The 18,216-nt window shown below is 37.8% G+C and overlaps 1 pseudogene; it reads right to left on the reverse strand.

The window, feature by feature from the left end:
• LOC143033804 (uncharacterized) overlaps positions 1–13,562 on the reverse strand; it is a 43,494-nt pseudogene extending 29,932 nt beyond the window's left edge.
• Between the last annotated feature and the right edge of the window lie 4,654 nt (positions 13,563–18,216).

Consider the following 18,216-nt stretch of genomic DNA (forward strand, 5'->3'; position numbering starts at 1 on the left):
TAGAGAATGTTGAGAGTGGTTTGGTGAATATAGGACTGTACCAGGGTTGTCATGTTACCATGGTTGTTCAATTTTTTAATGGGTGGAGTGATGAGATAAACATGAAAATGCTGGGCAAGGATTTGGAGTTAGAGAGTGATAGTTGAGGGAAGTGGGAGGGCAACCAGCTATTTGTTGAGTCAGAGGATAGACTGAATTGAAGTTTGGGAGGATATATACAAGGATCAATCAATCAATTCTTTGCTGGTCTCTCTTGCAGAGGATCTGCAGCCTCCAGGATATGGGCAATAGCCTCTGGTTGGGACCATAAATCACTTAGCGAAGAGATATTGTGTTGTTGTCTCGGTATCATTTATATGAGGCATAGTAGTATGAGGTGTTTTGTCTCTTCTTTGTGGTGGTTATATCTGGGGCAGTTTCAATCTGTAGCCAGGCGTATTCTATGTTGGTATTGTCATAGTTTCCTAATAATAATAATAATAATAATAATAATAAATAATAATAAATAATAAATAATAAATAATAATAATAATAATAATAATAATAATAATAATAATAATAATAATAATAATAAAATAATAATAATAATAATAATAATAAGATAATAATAAAATAATAATAATAATATAATAATAATAATAATAAAATAATAATAAAATAATAATAATAATAATAATAAAAAAAAACAAAAAAACAACAACAACAACATTAAAACAAAAGGATTCCTGACCAAATAAAAATTAATAGCAATTGTAAACACAAGTATCTTGGGTATTTAAATCCCACCAATTATGAGGATGTACTATATCACCTTACCTCTTCTCTTCTTTCGCCTTTTCTTAAGCTTTCTTAAAATTTTTTTGGTACAACGATTAAGCCTCTTCTGTTCTTTCTTTCGTTCTCTCTCCACTCTTAAGAGTTCTTGTCGTCTTTTCCGTTTTTCCTCCTTCTCAGCTCCCTTGGTAGCTTTACGATCTTCTTCTGGATCATAATCTGTGAGAAATTACAAAAATCAAACTCTTAAAATATATGTAGAAATCAATCTTTGTATAAGTGGCACATGTGGAGTACAGGGACATAGGTATTCTACATTTATATGCCTAGATATGTATGAATGAGAGTTGGTTACTTAATATACTGAGCAAATTTGTGAGAGTTGCTACATACAGGAGTAGTCTTAAAGAAAAGTGGGATTGGTGTGGGAAAAGTGAGATTAGAGTGGTAAGTGGTAACACCACTGGTGAACGGAAGGGGCTCTGAAAACATATATGACTGACTGACTGATTTGTTGTGTTTGGGTGCCGCAACATCATGGTCATATGACACTGCTACAAAATTTTTATGGTGGCAAAGATGGTAGGCTGAAACATGTACATTACAAATGAAATTTTGGTATGGTCAAAATAATCAAAAGGTATGTGAAATTTTGGTATGGTCAAAATAATCAAAAGGTATGAAAGACGTGAGCATGCAAATAGGGAATGATGTGAGCTAGAGATAATCATAATAAAAGTATTCAAAAGTGGAGCTATCATTCCTTAAAAAGACCAGTTCTCTATAACAGATGCACCTCATTTCCCAGGGAAAGGGCCAAATATCTATGAGATACAGAATACTCCATACTCCCCACAACAATGGAAAAGGTATCACTCACACGGGTCTATCACACTGGGACTCATCAGCATCTCAACAATAAGGACTGATGCCCTAAGTCTAATTGAAGGACACCTGCATCCACCGATAAGCTAGGTATTGGAGACAAAAAGAATGCACCAGTTACCATGCAAACACCAGCATGGTGCACCGAGTCCAACACATAAAGCCATACCTCAGTGGGGTATTGGCTGCATGTTATTGTGGCAAAGTAGCATGCAATTGATACTTTAGGGTCTATATAGGGTGCCCCTATGGACCAGAGCCACACATCATTTTGTCTGTGATAGAGTAAAACTCTGTTCATAGAGAAATGATGACACAAAAGGAGAAGACAGGGAGAAATCCCTTCAGACAGCGTCAATTTTTTTCTCATACATACTTCCTCACCCCCCATCCCCCTCCCACTCCCCCTCATGCATCACAGCATCATCCATACACAACCCTTCTCCATTCACCCCATCTTCTGTCCTCTCCTGTCCTTCCTCAACAGAAATTCCTCTCTTTTGTAATGCCCCTTTTACCCCATCCATCCATCTCATCCTAGGATGCCCCCTCATATTCACTCCTTCCACACCTCTTTTACTAATCTTTCTTTATTCATTCTTTCCATGTGTCCAAACTATCCAAATACTCTTTCATCAACCATATCTCCCAGCTCCCTTTCCACCCCTATTCTCCTCCTCATCTCCTCATTTCTCACTATATCTAGCCTAGTAACCCCCATCATACTTCTCAGACATTTTATCTCAAACACATTCATACTCCTCTCTTATGTTCCATGTTTCTGCCCCATACAGTGCTGTTGGCACAATCATTCCTTCATATAACCTTCTCTTAGCATCCATTCCCAGATGTCTATTTCTCATTACACTTTTTAATCCACCAAGGCATTTACTCGCTTCTCTCAATCTACATTCTGCCTCCACCCCCACTCCTCCCTTTCCTGCCACATTCGCACCCAAGTATCTAAAACTATCCACTTCCTTCAGTCTCTCACCCTTAATGCTCACTTCCAGCCTGCTGCCACTCTCTCCCCTTGTACATCTCATCACCTTACTTTTGCCCACATTCATCTTCAGCTTCCTTCTTTCACACACCCTCTCAAACTCTCACTAACTTCCTCAATCCCTCCTCTGATCCTGCTACAAGCGCAGGAAAATAGAGGGTCACCATAAATGGTGTAAAATCCAAGTGCGGGAGTGTTTCTAGAGGAGTTCCCCAGGGCTAGGTTTTGGGTCCCTTATTGTTTACTGAGTACATAAACAACTTGGACAATGGGATTAATAGTGATGTTAGTAAGTTTGTGGACACTAAAATAGGATGCCTAGTCAGGAGATGCTGAGAATCTACAGGAAATTCTTAACAAATTGTTCACATGATCAGTGAAATGGCAAATGGACTTCAATATCTCAAAGTGTGGCATGTTAAATGTAGGGCTACACAACCCCAAAAGCAGATATAGCTTAGATAACAGGTTTTTAGAGAAAATTGAGTGAGAGACTTGGGAATTCTAGTGAGTCCTGACCTTAAATCCAGGAGACAGTGCATTAGTACCATCATTGAAGCTAACAGAGCATTAGGTTTCATTGCTAGGGTGGTTATGAATAGAAGTGCGTAGGTAATTATCAAACTCTATCTGGCATTAGACCCATCCTTGACTATTCAGTACAGTTTTGGTTCCCGTCCTATGGAATGAACATCAATTTACTTGAATCAGTACTGAGGAGAATGACTAAAATGATACATGGTCTCAGAAATTTACCTTATGAGTAGTGGTTTAGCCACCTTAACTTACACTCTTTGGAAAGATGCACAGTACAAGGTGATCTAATGGTTCAAGTAGATCAAAGGCTTTAACAAGGGTGATGTAAACAAGGTCATCATATTTAGACAACAGGGCAGGACTTGCAATAATGGATTTAAATTGAACAAATTTAGATCTAAGAAGGAAATAGGCAAGAATTGGTTTACTAATAGGGTGGTTAATGAATGGAACAGATTTAGTAATCATGTAGTGAGCACTGAAACTATCAGTTGTTTTAAGAAATGGTTACAGTTTTATGGATGGAGATGACAGGTGGTAATGGACATGGAACTACCTAGTGTAGGTCTTATGGTCTCTTGCAGTCTCCTTCATTTTTATGTTCTTAAATCCCCTTTCACTCCATCCATTCATCTTATCCTTGGTCATTCCCTGAAGTTCACTCCCTCCACCTCTACCTTCCACACCTCTTTTACTAATCTTTCTTCACTCATTCTTTCCATGTGTCCTGACCATCACAATACTCTTTCATCAGCCCTATCTGTCATCTCCTTTTCCAGCCCTGCTCTCCTCCTCACCTCCTCGTTTCTCAATCTGTCCAACCTTGTAACTCCTACCATACTTTTCAGATATTTCATCTCAATTACATTTAAACTTCTCTCTGCCTCTTTTAAATTCCAAGTCCGCACCTCATACAGTGTTGTCAGCACAATCATCCCTTCATATTCCTCTTTGCATCCATTCCCATCTGCCTATTTCTAATGTTATAAAGTTTAAAAAGAAGAAAAAAGAAAATCAATGGGTAAAAGAACTTACCTGACTCATCAAATATGGAGAAGTCAAATTGAGTTGAATCTCTCAATGCTCTATCCACTAAATCCCAGCTTATTCTTTCCTCTTTTTTGAATTTTGTTTTCAGTTCACTTCTTGAGCGCCATGGAAAAAGGGTTTCCATTAAGGAAAAATCTGTGCCAACTGTAGACAAAGCTTTGTAAAATCTTGCAGTCTCCTTCATGGTCCATTCTGTTGACCTTTTCCTTTTTTTTGTCCACAAACCATACTTAGATGTATTGTCTACATTCTCCTCTACCACTTTAGTACTGCTAAGAATCTTATCCCTGTTCTTTGCTGCTGTAGTTTTTATAGTTAAGCTTTTTTCATCTAATATAATCTTACCATCTGGGCCAATCTTAACTCTAGGTGCAAACTCATCAGCTGGTTGAGAATCTTCTTCATTTTCATGTGTACTGGTATCTTGTGAGTCCTGGCTAGGAGTATCCAAGGCCAAACTTTCTTTATTTTCATCTTGTAACCTATCAGCAGATCCATCATCAGGAACTTCATGTACATCAGGTGGTGCATTTTCATGTGCATGAGAAGAATCTGGTTGATCAGCTATTGCAACTTCAGCAGGCACTGCTTCTTCTGCAGGAGTCTCAACAACATCAAGGGCAAGATCATCAACCCTCTCTTCTTCCAGTTTTTCTGAAACAACATCAGTCTCCTCTGTTTCAGTCTTTGTACGTTTTCTTTGGACTTTCTGTCCGTCCAGGCATAGGATTTGTTTGGGGATTCCAAAATATGAGATCAAACATTGTCATTTTACTTTTCTCAAGACTACCAGCAGATATTTTTTTTCTGTATTCTTGTTTCCTTTCCCTAAAAAACTTCTTTTCAATAGTCTCACTGAGATCCTCATCATGAGAACCAAGCTTTAATTTTCTTTTGTGTTTTTGACTAGGCCACTTAACTTTACGCAGTGGGGTTGAAATATTTGCTTTCCCTTCCTTTTTAACATTACTCTTTATTTCTTTTGCTATGTTTATGATCTCCCTGGATTTTGTCTCTACTTTATCTTTATCTTTATTTCTACCTCCCTTCCTGGCTACTTTCTTTTCAACCATGAGCACACTACCAGTATTTTCTTTATCACCAATACCATCATCACTACTACAAATTACTTCTTCACCCTCCATCATTTCTCCTTTAGATTCTTGCTTTAATTCTACTGGAAGCATTTTATGACCACCTGGTGTTTTGACTGATGCCTTCACTTTTCGTCTTCTTGTTAGTGGTAATAATGGCTTTGAATTACTTTGTATAACATTTTTCTTTAACTTGGGTTCATCAGATGATGACTTGTTAGCCTTCTGTACTGGTACTTCTATGACACATGATGAAATGCTACCAATTTCATTAAGTTGAGATTCAGAGGTAATTTTTGAAGGTGTGAGCTGGTCTTCTGGTAACTTTTCAATTGTAATAATGTTATTCTTGCCATTATCTGTAATTTCTTGTGCATTAATAACTGTACCCTTTATATTGTCTCTGGATCTTACAGCCCCATCAAAAGTACCCTCTTCAGAAAAATCTTCATTCCCATCCTCTGGCCTTTCCTTCCATACAGCTTCTCCTTCTTTTAATCTATTCTCCCCAGCAAATCTGTCTTTCTTACCAAAAGTTCTTTTACAACTTAGGGCAGGGACAGTGTGCTTCCTTGCTCTATGAGAAGGCAGGCTTAAGGGATGTGGGGAACTCAATACAGTATCAACATCTGAGCTGGGTAGAGACTCCTGCACTTTTTCTATTGGCACTGAACTACTATCTCTATTAGGATCCTCACATATAATATCTGGTTCTTTACCAAGTTTCACACTATTTGTGTCAAAGTTTTCACTACTGCTACAATTTTCTGAAAGTTTTGTTGAGGATTTATCAGGCAATTTTGTGATTTTTAAATCCCTTTCTGGTAATATACTGTGACACACAGCTGATGAGCTATCAACATTCACTGATGTGTCCATTGCAGATTCCTTTTTATTAAATGAAACAGGTGATTTGTGAGGACTAACTTTAGGTTGATTGAGTGTTAAATCATTAATTGTTTTACCAATATCTTGATTACTATTTACTAACTCCATAGGAACAGTAGGTATTATGGTCTGAATGGCTGATGGAACTATCTCGTCTTCAAACGTAACTTTCTTTTGTTTGTTGACATGTGACTTTGCATAACTGGTTCCTCCTTCTTTCACACATTCAACTTTTTCATTTCTGTTACTATCCTCTTGTTCAGGAACATCTAATTCTGTATCAAAAGCACCTACTTCTTTATAACATAATGTTTTTTCATTTTTAATATTTGAGGCAACAGTAGTGTTCACCTTTTCTTGTTTTTTCTGCTCAACAACACAAGTTTTGGAATCCCCATGTGGAGGACCTTTCCTAGGTCTACCAATCTGTGGTAAAGCTTTAATCTTTTGTCTTCTCATAAAAGACATTTTTGTTCCAGTCCCTGCTGTTTGAGCTATTTGCACAGGATCTACAGGTATCTCACCTGAGTCCTTGAATTCTATACTTCCTTGAGAGCCACAGGCAGGTTTGACTGTGTCATCAATAGAATAAATACTAACAATATCACTTGAACTAATTATTCCTTCAGAATTATCTGATGTTTTGCTTAAATCACTTAAACTTTGGTGTGACTTATCTATATCACTTGAACTAATTATTCCTTCAGAATTATCTGATGTTTTGCTTAAGTCACTTAAACTTTGGTGTGACTTATCTATATCACTTGAACTAATTATTCCTTCAGAATTATCTGATGTTTTGCTTAAGTCACTTAAACTTTGGTGTGACTTATCCAAAGTAGATAAGGGAGGAAAAGATTCAGTCTCTTCTATACATTTAGGAGAGACTGGTCTTAAATCTGTCCTTTCAGAACTTAAGGATGATGATGAAACTTCATGTTTTGCCTCTAAATTCATTGGTGGGGATAAAACATTGGTATTTTCTGGAACAACCTTTGTTTCTGATGCCAGTGATTTTGTATCTGGAACACCATCATATGAATTATCGCTGCTTGTTCCTGGGGCCTTTGAAGCTGGCTGTGCCTTCTTGGGCACACCTCCAATATTTGGAGCAGCTCGTATCCTCATTCGCCTCATCCTTGCATTTAAATCTGCAAAGAAACAAAAATATTGGTTACAACTAACATATCAAAGAATCTTCTTCCTACAAAATTACCACTGGCTTAAATTAGTAAATACATACATACATATACCAATGGCTTTTTCCCCCCTTACAAGGGAGGTAGCCAATGTCAAAGGCATAAATCCACTCCCACCCATTTCATCCCCACATACTTCACTCCCATTCACCACTACTCCCTCCCTCTTTTCTTGGCACCTCCTGGATGATGGGTCATCCTTGCATCTCACCCACTGCCTTGGATCAGAAACAATGCAGGAAGACACAGCACATCCACAGCAAGGCCACTTCATTTAATCGGTGTCCCCCTCCTCCTCTCCATCCTCTCTTGCAGAAAAGGGAAGACGGAGAAATCCCTTTGGGCTGTGTCAAAACATCTTTCACACACACTCCCTTATCCCCCCATCCACTACCCACTCCATTCTAAGACAACATCATCCATACACAGCCAACAGCCATTCTCTACTCACCACTATCTTCTGTCTTCTCCCTTCCTTCCTCAATAGACATTCACCTCTTTCCCAATGCCCCTTTTACCCTATCCATCCATCTCATCCTTGGTTGACTCCTCATGTTCACTCCATCCACCTCTGCCTTCCACACATTCTTTCCATGTGTCCAAACCATCCCAATACTCTTTCATCAACCCTATCTCCCAACTCCCTTTCCACCCCCAATCTCCTCCTCACCTTCTTGTTTCTCACTCTATCCAGCCTAGTAACCCCTACCATACTTCTAAGACATTTCATCTCACACTTAAACTCCTCCTCTCTTATGTTTCATCTTTCTGCCCCATACAGTACTGTCAGCACAGCCACCCCTTCATATAATCTCCTATTAGCAGCCATTCCTAAACGTCTGTTTCTCATTATACTTTTTATTCCCCCAAGGCATTTACTTGCTTCTCTCAGTCTACATTCTACCTCCACCTCCACTCCTTTCCCACCACATTCACACCCAAGTATCTAAAGTTATCCACTTCCTCCAGTCTCTCTCCCTTAATACAGTCAACTCTCAATTAACATGAGGGTTATGTTCCTGGAGACGGACTGGAGGTGAAGCTTTTTATTCCTGACATTTCGTCTAACGACTTTCTCGTTCGACGAAACGTCAGGAATAAAAAGCTTCACCTCCAGTCCATGTTTCCTTTACCGTGTCTATACAACTTGTTCACATGGATTTTCATTTTTCCTGGAGACGTCGTGTTAATCAAAATCGCGTTAGTTAAACATATTTTTCCCATAGGAAATGATGGTAATTGGGGGGGTTAGGTTCCTGGACACTGGGAAAGTCTTGTCTTTTTCGGGATTTTGTTAAATAACCTCACCAGCCAGTCCACCATCACTGTACCTCCTTTTTTTTTGACATTCTGCATGGCATCCATCCAGACCAGGTGCCTTACCTGCTTTCATCATCTTAACAACTGCCTTCACTTCATCCTTCCTTATTTCTCCTCCATTTTCCTCACTCATCACGGTCATTTTCTTAGCATTTTCCACTGCAACTATCTTTCCCTCCCTATCCTCCTTCACATTTAGCAACTCCCTAAAATATTCTGCCCATCTTCTCCTTACTGCCTTCTCTTCCATTATCATCTCTCCATCTGCACCTTTTACCTTTTCTTCTCTACTTGATTCACCTCCTCTTCCTCTCTTAATTTCTTTCCAAAACATCTTTTTATTACTTTAAAAATTTTCTGTCATACTCTTACCCCATTTCACATCTGCTCTCCTCTTTGCCTCCTTTACCTTTTGCTTTACTTCTCTTTTCTTTTCTTTGTACCTCTCATATGACTCCCTTGTCCTATTTTGTAACCAATCTGTGAAAGCTCGCTTCTTCTCTTCTACAACCTTCTTTGTGTCCTCATCCCACCATTCACTACCCTTCCTTCTATTTCCTCCTGTCCTTCTTGTTAACGAATTATAAAATAATCTATCTGCATATTTCATCAGTTATGCCCATTAAATTGATGTCTGCAGTTTAAAAGCCTCAATATAGATAAGTATGATAGGGGTTACTAGGCTAGACAGAGTGAGAAATGAGGAGGTGAGGAGGAGAACTGGGGCGGAAAGGGATCTGGGAGATTGGGTTGATGAAAGAGTATTGGGATGGTTTGGACACATGGAAAGAATGAGTGAAGAAAGATTAGTAAAAGAGGTGTGGAAGGCAGAGGTGGAAGAAGTGAATATGAGGGGGCGTCCCAGGATGAGATAGATGGATGGGGTGAAAGGGGCATTACAAAAGAGAGGAATGTCTATTGAGGAAGGACGGGAGAGGACAGAAGATAGGGAAGAATGGAGAAGGGTTGTGTATGGATAATGCTGTGATGTATGAGTGGGAGTGGGTGGGGATAGGGGGTGAGGAAGTATGTATGAGAAAAAAAATTGACACAGCCCGAAGAGATTTCTCCCCATCTCCTTTTCTGCATGAGGGGATGGAGAGGAGGGGACGCCAAATTTATGAAGCGGCCTTGCTGTGGATGTGCTGTGTCTTGCAACACTGCTTCTGACCCAGGGCAGTGGACAAGATGCAGGGATGACCCATCATCCAGGAGGTGCCAAGATAAGAGGGAGGGTGGAGGGGTGTGGAGAGTATTCAGGGATGGAATGGGTGGAAATGATTTTATGCCTTTCCCTTTTTGGCTACCTCCCTTGTAAGGGGGAAAAAGCCTTGGTATATGTATGTATGTATGTATCTATCAACACAAACATGGTGCATCATTCAGCCACCATGACTTCGTTTGTTAGAAAATAGGTTCTAGCAACTTTTTTTTATTGATTTCCACCAAGAAAATTGCATGTTACATTGATATATTATAATTTACAAAATTAATAATTTTCTATTGCTATACCACATACGTGTGCACAACTAAAATTTTACCAAAATCACTTATTAATTTTGTAAATTATAATACATCAATGTAATATGCGATTTTCTTGGTGATAGATAGATAGACTTTATTTGGCAATGAATCAATGTACATGAAGTGCAAATAATGACAAGAACACATAGTTCGGAATAATAAATGCAAATTGCCGAGGATAACACAAAAAGCATGTATGCTTATTTCCACTGTGGTCCTCATCAGATTGTTATTCTACACTAAGTCACACTGACAACATACGTAGGGGGTTAAGGGGACCAGAGACAATCATGAGTAATACCAGTCAGAACACATATGACAACACATATGACACAAAACATTGTTATAGTTTTGCTAATATTACTAAAATGTTTGTACACATAGGAATATTAAGACCAAAAATTTGAGCACCATCACAAAAAGGAACATTGCATTAAGCAAAGGAACAACAAAATAATGTTAAACTGTAACAAAACAGTATGAGTGAGTACTATATCAGAGTAGTACCATTAATGATATACTGCATTATTCTACAGCTGTATCAACATGTATGAGTGAGTACTATATCAGAGTAGTACCATTAATGGTATACTACAATATTCTACAACTGTAACAACATGTAGTTATAGTGAATGCTACACTGCAGCTAAGGTCACCTATTAATTAAATCTAATATTTAACCTGGATCTCAGGACGGAGTGGGCAATTAGTATGAGCACTAGGGAGTAGTACATTATAACCTGAAGCACCAGAGGTAGGGTACAGGGGACCAGTACTCGAATGAGTAAAACAACAAGGAGAACGAGGAAAAAGGTCAGATCATAACTGTTCTCGGACCCTACCTGAGACATATACCATATTATGACTGGCAAAACAAAGGTGGAAACCAATTTGTAAACATCAATCATTGTTATACTAAACTAAACTTCTGAAGAACAAAAAAGGGGGGAGGTCAGAACAGTTATGAGTGAACGCAGATTTGGATGGTATTACTCATGGAATCAGGTATCCCTCACTAAGCTAGTAGTACACAAAATCAAGGCTGTTCTCTGTCCATAGCTGAGACATATAGTAACCCTTGACTTTTTTCTTGAAGGTAACCTTGCTATTTGACTTCTTAATGGACACAGGTAGTGAGTTCCATAGTTGAGCACCTGTGAAGTGAAAACTGTTTTTGGTGAAGGGACCTGCATGAGGTACAATAAGAGACTCTTGACTGTTCCGGGTTCGGTTCTCAGCCGATAATGTAAAATTACAGCTCACATATGAGGGAGCAGAATTATGAATGACATTGTAAACCTGGTTTAGTTTCAGCTGCTGGACACGATATTTTACAGGTAACAATCCTACTCTGCTAAATTCTTCAATACCAATATGACTACGTTGAGGTAATTTTAGTATGAATCTAATTATCTTATTATCAATAACAAAAAATTTGCTAAAACCAATTTACTAACTAACGAAGTCGTGGTGGTTGAAGGATACGTCATGTTTGTTTTAATAGATGCCAAGGTCAAAGAAATGAAAGGATGATAAATTCCTTGATTCTAACCTAATCTAACTAACCTAACCTATATTTGGTAATTTGGTACCTCAAATTCTAAAGATCATCCAGGTCGTCATCATCATCACAGATGCTGATGGCCTGATTATTATTGAACCTCAGGCAATTAACAGACAATAGCAGAATCCTGTGGGTAAATGTTCAGTTGTGCACATGGACGTGATATATCAATAGAAAATTAATTATAAATTTTGTAAATTATAATGTATCAATGTAATATGCAATTTTCTTGGCAGAAATAAAAAGCAAAAAAGTTGCTAAAACAGATTTTGTAAGCAACGGAGTTGCACCCGATGAATGGTACGCCATGTTTGTTATGATAGATGCCGACGTCAAAGAAATGAAAGGATGATCAATTCGTCTAACCTAACGTGTATTTAGTAAATCAGTACCTGTAATTCAGGGTCATCCGGATTGTCGTCATCACGAATGTTGGCGGCTTGTTCAATTACTCTTTCTGATTGCGGGGTATATAGGTTTTTCATAGCTTGAAGGAATGCATGGATTTCAGCTCCATAGCATTCCTTAAAAAATATATAGCTTGCGAGGTACTGGCGGAAGTACTGAGGGTGTACACCAGTCCTCAACTGGACCAGGCAGACAACACTTGACAAATAACAAGATGGCTTCCCAATCCTATGCTAGCGACTTCATTCATTAGTATATTTGCTTGTAGCAAGGTATTTCATATTTTTATTTCCACCAAGAAAATCAAATTTCACAATCATGTATTATAATTTACAAAATTAATATTTAATTTTCTAACATTATATAACATATCCATGTGCACAACTGAATCAAATACCACCCCGTGTTCTCTCATAAAGTCCAAGGAAGCCATATTGTCTTTGTAACACCGCTTATTAATGACACCTGAAGTTGAACACCCGGTCCACAACATGACAATGACTGGACTGGACAGATGACAGCATGGAGTCTGTATCATATCCTAGTGACTTCATTAATTAGTAGATTTGCTTGTAGCAAGACTTTTTATTTCCGCCAAGAAAATCACATACTATGTTCATTTGTTATAATTTACAAAATTAATATCTAATTTTTTAATGTTATGTCGTGTAGGTGTGCACAACTAAAATAATACAAAAAATATCAATTTATTTTTTTCATAGTGAGGCTCAACTTGTCAGAGCTATGACTTTAAAAGGCAATGTCTACCATATGGAGTAATTTGCAACACATTTATTGAGATGAAAATTCTTGTAAAGGTGTAACTGATGTGCTTAATGAAAAACCATGATAATCATAATCATAACCTACGGGAATTTTCTCAGTTATTAAATTAAGCTGTTTACATTATAATCAGTAAACTGTATCCATTATCTGTAAAGAAAAATCTTGCAAACATGTAAAAACGACATATATGGTGAAAAAATAACCTGGGGTGCAAATCTAGCGCTGACATCAAGCAGTCACAATGCTGATTTTATTACATAGTACATACTATGATACTTCATCATCATGGCAGTGGTAAATATTTATATCAGTCTGTTTTTCTCTGTAAGCGCATTACTATTCTTTTCGTCAATGATCTCAAACATCTACTTACACCTTACCTTCTCAATGACGTTTACGTTGATAAAATCCCACCCCTTCGCCATTTAAAGGAAGGAATGTAAAGTTTATGTATTATGAAATACACACACAATCCCATTGGTTTCAGTACTATTTTTGTTTTTCTCTGTCAGCTGTTTTATGGTTGGCATGGTGCTGCCACCTATAGATTCTGGAATCTGCATTCGTATGATATTGCCTAATGTTAACTCACATATCTTAGCTGTATTTGATTGCATTAATTTTAAGACAATACAGTTTGAATTTTCTGCAAGAAAATAGAAAGGAAATTGATGTGGACAAAACTACAAAATATGTACTGTAAAGGAATCAACACCATGCTGGAACTCCGCCCACATATGGTTCAGTCATAAAAATAAAATTGATAAACGTATGAGAATATACCTCAAACCAAGTGTAAATTAAAAATCGGTTCCTCTCGGAACTATTGAATCCGAAACTGCTTTTCTAACCCAAATTGACTCCTATTTTTGTGAGGAAATCAGTGATTTTTTAATACGACTACAGAAGTTCACTGTTCAGAGCTGAGTGCGAATAAAGTCAAGTGGTATGGCAATTTACATAAACAGTCTGGCTTCAAATGCATAAGTACTGTTATTTATTTGGCTAATTTTACACCTCCCCCCAAAACTGTCAATAGTTTCGGTAAATGTATACTACCCCTAATTATGTTCAAAGCCACACAAGTTTTCTTAAAGCTGAAAGGAATAAGTACAATAAAGTTTAGAACAAAACATAAAAGGCCAGGTTGAAGAAAATAAACCTTCTGATAAGCAGTTATGGAAAACAAATATCTTGATATTTGTATATGCGGTGAATGGCCTACCGGCTCCGGCGCTTGGCCTCCAACCCAAAAATGTCATAAATGAAATCAAATCAAATATCTTGTGCAGGCGAACAGGGTAAAATACGTCAACATAGAGCTAAATGTGAACAGGTAACTCGATTTTTTGCAAATAAACCCAATCATTATTTTCACTACTGTGGCTGTTAAGTTTCATCTCGACCTAATGTAACTAACCTACCCTAGCCTACCTAACTTTAATAACCTAACAAATTGCTGTTTGACCGGGTGAGACGAAAATTCACAAATGCCCCAAGTTGGTTCAAAAGTTACCCAAGGCAAGTGTATGTATGATGTAAAACAGGTTCGTGAATTTTATAGATCTTAAGGTGTCATCTCAGACTCGTGTAAGCTAATGAATGTCAGTGTTGAACAAATTCATCCTGTAAACCAGTGGTTCTTAATCGGGGGTACCTGTACCCCCAAGGGTTACGAGACCTGATAGCCGGTGCAATGGTACTGTATATTTACCATGAGAAAGCAAAACATTTATTTTCCTTTTTTTGATATAATTATCTTATTTTTTTTTTTAGTTAGTGTTAAAAAATCTTACGTTCTCTATTGTTTCATATATTCTTGATATCTCGTACAATTTTTGTTTATGCTTCGTTTTGGTCCTGGTTCTGATCTTTGGCTTCAGAAATTTAGTCAGTGGTGTCCTGGGTTCTCAATGTGAGTTAGAGGAGCCAACGAGTAAAGCTCACGTGTGTTCAAAACGTGTTGCACGTGCACTGGTGTTGTGTGTTTCCCTAGTTGTGTTTTGTATTTACCTAGTTGTATTTTGCGGGAGAAGAGCTATGCTCGTAGTAAGCCGCAGTGTGTAGATGAGTAGATGTGAACAGTGCGAATTGGGTCTGTATTTTGTTTGATTGTGCTCGAGTGGTTGGTAGTACTGAGGTGAATTATTGGTGCTTGTAGCATTTGTGATTTGTATTTACCATTAGTATCTACCTTTAGTGCTGGTCATTAGGTACCTTCACGGGAAATAAGACCACATACCAAGGTTGAATGTTGATCCTGTATCACTTGGCATATACTTAGTATGAAAAGTTATACTGGTTTAATTCTGCCTTATGCTCACCTTCTACAAGTTTATTCTTAAAAGTCTTCAGTAGCTCTGGCTGAAAGGAAGTGTTTCCTTGGTCCTGGTTGATGATGCACTTGTAGTTTTAGCTTATATCCTCTAGTGGTGGTGCTTAGTGATGGCTGAAATATCGTTTTGCCACAGGAATTATATTCTCGTTGATAGTTGATCTGGTCAATGTTCTTCAATACCTTGAAGACTTGGGTGACATCAGCTCGTAGTCGTCGAAAATGCAGGTCAGCGAGTCATTCTGAATATGAGAGGCGAGACAGTAGGCTATGTTGTTAATGTTTCTTGGGCCTGCCACACACGTGCAGTTTCAACTGACAGTTATAACTGAACAGTTGTAACTGTCAGTTTAAACTGCACGTGTGTGGCCGGCCTTAGACTGTCTGTCCGAGCAGTCCCGTCTCCTCAAGGAATGCCATGGCCAGAACTGGGTTTTCCCACAAATCCTTTTATAGACTGTATGTTGTGTTTGCATGCGTGATTGTGTATAATGCAGTCTTCTATTATGTGTTCAATAGTATGGGGTGAAGTGTTACATCTTGGGCAGTTGCCCACAATGTGGTCATCCAACCTTTTCTGGTAGCTTAGAAGGGCTGGGTGGTGGCCGCACCACAGTCTGGCTAGGTGGAATCTGTCTTTTCGTGGGAGAGAGGATTCGAAGGGATGGATATCATGGTGGGCATGCAGCAATGTGTTGTCTTTCAGTGTGTTAATGGATCACTGAGTGATATGATTATGAATATGTTTCCGGAGGCTAGTATTTGGTGGTTGTGGAGGAAGAGAAGAGAGTATTTGTGTATGATATATATATATATATATATATATATATATATATATATATATATATATATATATATATATATATATATATATATATAATTTTATTTATTATTATTTTTATTTATTTATTCTTTTTGTGTGTGTGGGTATTCTGCTATGTAGTGTAGCGGGTGTGCTGTGTTTGTGGAGGTTGCAGCAAGTGTTTGTGTGCCTCTCATGTCAAGGAAGGTGATCCTTGACTTTGAGGACTTTTGTTTCATAGTGTAGATGGTCTGTAAGTGTTGTATTTGTGCACCCTGTAATTGTTTTTAGAGCTTTGTTTTGTTATGGTCTGAAGGGTGTTGTTGTTTTTATTATAATTTTATTTGTTACGATATATATATATATATATATATATATATATATATATATGTATATATATGTATATATATACAAATATATATATATATATATATATATATATATATATATAAATACACATACACATATACCACTGGTGAGAAATGTAGTAACATATTTGTAAATCACAACAAACACCACAGTCGGACGAAACTATATATTTCGATTGCTAACTGCAATCCTGTTCAGTAGTACAAAGTAGAAGGAGGATGCTGTCATAAATGGAAACCTCTTACAAAGGGAAGGGAACTTGGAAAAGAATAAATGTCACTACCCCAACCCTTATGTGACCTGAGGATTACATGAGGTCGGGTCAGGGGGAGGGGGAGGAATCTTGTTAACAATTTGTTTGGTGATGAAAAATCCTGATATTATATCTGGGGTCCATTGACACTAGGGAGCAAATATACAATTAATGTGGATTTCACAATTTTCTTTCTGAACCCACAGCCTGATTTATAAATAAGGTCGAATTTTTCCAGTCCATCTGGTGATTAAATTTATTTACATGTTGAAACACGGCTGAACTTTCTTGACCATACTTGATCAACAAGATTGAATGAACACAAGAGGTCGATCAAGTATGGTCAAGAAAGTTCAGCCGTGTTGGAACACGTAAATACATTTAATCACCGGATGGACTGGGAAAAATCCGAAGCACGTTGAGAATTTGTTTGGTGATGAATAGTCCTGATATTATATCTGGGGTCCATTTACCCTTGGAAATATTCATCGTATGCAAATATTAATTTAATGTGGATTCCACAATTTTCCTTCTGAACCCACAGCCTGATTTATAAATAAGGTCGTTTTTCAACACGCAAATAAATTTAATCACCGGATGGATTGGAAAAAATCCGACCTTAAATCAGGCTGTGGGTTCAGAAGGAAAATGGTGAAATCCACATTAATTGAATATTTGCCCACGGTGAATATTTCCAAGGGCCAACGGACCCCAGATATAATATCAGGGGTACGTCAACAAGTTTCCTTCCCCCTGACCCGACCTCATGTCATCCTCAGGTCACATAAGGGTTGAGGTAGTGACATTTATTCTTTTTCAAGTTCCCTTCCCTTTATAAGGGGTTTCTATTTAAGACAGCATCCTCCTTCCATTTTGTACCATTGAACAGGATTGCAGTTAGCAATCGAAATATATAGTTTCGCTTACTCAACTCCTTCTTTCGTCCGACTGTGGTCATTCTAAAATTCAGCCCCTGTAAGTTTGTGTTAAGTAGATTTTTGTAATTTGAAAATATATTTCTTGTAACATATCTAAAAATATGAAGACATAATATGAAATATAGATTTGTTTCCATCGGAGCTTTACGTAATTCCATGGTGCCTGGTAGTGAGAAGAGTGTAGACAAGAAGCTTTTTGGAAAGGATTAAATGGGTGCCTAGAGAGTTTTGGGAGGAATGTCAATGCAGTGGTATTGGGAGATCTCAATGCTAGAGTAGAGGATGAACTAATACATGGAGTGGTTGTAAAGTGTGGAGTGCCAGGAAAAATCATAGTGGAGAGTTGATGGTGGAAATGTGTTTAGAGAGTTGATGGTAGCTAACACATTGTTTAGGAAGAAAGTCAAGCAGGAGTACACATGGGAGAGGGTGGTGGATGGAAGAGTGGCTGACAAGGCTTTAATGGACTATGTAGTGGCATCCAAAA

Source organism: Oratosquilla oratoria, chromosome 16 (genome assembly GCF_046742065.1).
Source record: "Oratosquilla oratoria isolate Oo_2021 chromosome 16, ASM4674206v1, whole genome shotgun sequence".
NCBI classification, from domain to species: domain Eukaryota; kingdom Metazoa; phylum Arthropoda; class Malacostraca; order Stomatopoda; family Squillidae; genus Oratosquilla; species Oratosquilla oratoria.